General features: G+C 57.8%; 1 protein-coding gene across 1 annotated transcript in view; it reads left to right on the forward strand.

The window, feature by feature from the left end:
• The window catches only part of PRR35 (proline rich 35), a 20,273-nt gene that overhangs the window by 3,622 nt on the left and 14,551 nt on the right, over positions 1 to 2,100 (forward strand). The window lies entirely within an intron of this gene.

A 2,100-nucleotide genomic window follows, 5' to 3' on the forward strand; every position in this document is an offset into this window, starting at 1 on the left:
GGTGGGGTCCCTGCTGGGTCCCCCAGCTGGCTCCACAAGGTGTAAAAAACCAGTCCCTGTCCTGCCCCAGCATCAAGGATGGTGCTCCCGGGCTCTGCATGCTCCACAGCCTCAGCTCCCCGTTCCTGGAGCTCCCTTTGAAAGGGAAGTCACTAGCAGGCAGAACAAGAGAGAACTGCTCAAAGCACCAAGCCTTCAGCAGAAGGCTCCTCCAGCCCTCTCACCAGAGACACTCAGGGACTTCTGCAGCCCAGCTCCCACCATGTGTGGACAAGGGAGAGACCACAGACCACAGGGTATCTGAAGGCCAAGCCTTGGTCCAGCCGTGGTTGTGCTCCAACTGCAGCTGTCACCTTGTACAGAGCAAAGACAAGGTGGCTTTGCCCCATGGTGACTCCAGGGCCACAGCAGGGTGCCCAGCTGGGCTGACCCAGGGGCCAAGAACTTTCCACACTGTGGAGACAAGAACCTCCTTCTAGACACAATGAGAAGATGACTACGGAGCCATCTCACCACAGCTCCACACCAGGGTCCTGAGCTCTCCTGCCAAGGGCATTTGCCACGAGTGGGCACTGCTGGGCTGTGGGGACTTGTTCCTGCCCACGGGTTTTCCACTGTCTGGCTCATCCTTTTGCCTTTACACAGAAAGGACCTTCCCCCCTCTGTCCCCATGGCCTGTCCCTCTGCAAGACACAATGCATGTTCCTCACAAAGGCTCTGATCCTGCAGAGCCCCCATCAGCTCCTGCCCACCAGTCCCAGCCACATGATGACACGTGGGGCAGCACCGTGGGTGAGATGACACTGTCACAAACCCCACTGCTCAAAGGGCAAAAGACCTCAAAACAATTGTGAAGGGACAAACCTGGCTTGCCCCAAGCTGGGATGATGCTGAGCAGCCACCCCTCAGCCAGAGCACCCCAGAAGCACCACCAGGGCAGGTACCTGCTGCCTGTGGGATGAGCATTGGCCTTCCCAAAAGGCCACCTTCTCACTGGAGGCTCTTGCCTCTGTTGGGCAGGCTGGTACCCACCACAGGGAAGTGACACCTCCCTGTCCCCTGTCACCCTGCTTGAGCAGCATCTGCTCTGGCTCAGGGTGTCCCACGGTTGGGTCAGCTTTCTTGGACTCCCTCCCACTGTGGCAGGTATGATGTGCTCTCTCCAGCTTGGAAAAGCCAGACACACTTTCATCTCCCATCCACATGCCCTGATCAGGAGATGGTGGGGTGTCCTGTTAGCATGCAGGGCCTTCACCAACTTGACCTGGTGGGTTGTTCTTTGCAACGAGAAGGGCCAGGATGGAGGACAGGAGGGCATGAAAAAGAGAACAGCAAGAAAAGCCACCAATAAGGGACCTACACAGCACAGCAAGGAAACTGTGGGTGCTGGCTACTTTCTGGGCACAAAGTGGACAATCCTACTGCAGGTGGCTGGAGAAGGCAACACTGCAGGTGGGGCCTGGGACTCCCAAACACTTTGATGGACCCAGACAAAAGGAAGAGCTGATTCTTCTCACCTGATTGCTCTCTGGACAAAGCTTCCACCTCATCAAAGAGCCCAGGGGAGGTGGCATTGGGCCTTTCTTTCTGGGTGGTCATCTTTGGAGGCTGTCATCAGAGCAGCCCTCTCCATACCAAGCACCTTGCTCACTTTGCCCACTCCCAACAGCCTGCCAGACCCTCATTAGCCTCTTCTGCCACCCTCTGCCCCTCTGTCACCCACCCCTTCCCCTGTGCCTCACTCACACAGCCCTGGAAGCCACTGTCCCCACCTCCCTGTTCCTGTAGCTCAGGGCTCCTATCTCTCCCCCATGCCATCTTCTCTGAGCACCTTGCATGGACCCAGCACACAGCAGGGCACCCACAGGCACAGCCAAGAATCTGGAACCCCATCTTCCTGTGCCATCCTTCCATGCCCATCCACCCTTCACCTCCTCTGAGGAACATGAAGACGTGTAGGTCCCTCTGCCCACCTGGGAGCCCCATCTCCTTCCAGCCCCAAGCACCACCCAGAACCCCAACTGAACTTGGGCCCCTTGGAGGTCCAAGACACCAGAGGGGTAACTGAGCTCTGGAACCAGCAGCCTTGGGCTTCAGCAG

This window comes from Chaetura pelagica, unplaced genomic scaffold (genome assembly GCF_000747805.2).
Source record: "Chaetura pelagica isolate M959 unplaced genomic scaffold, ChaPel_1.0 scaffold64, whole genome shotgun sequence".
In the NCBI taxonomy this organism is placed as follows: Eukaryota; Metazoa; Chordata; class Aves; order Apodiformes; family Apodidae; genus Chaetura; species Chaetura pelagica.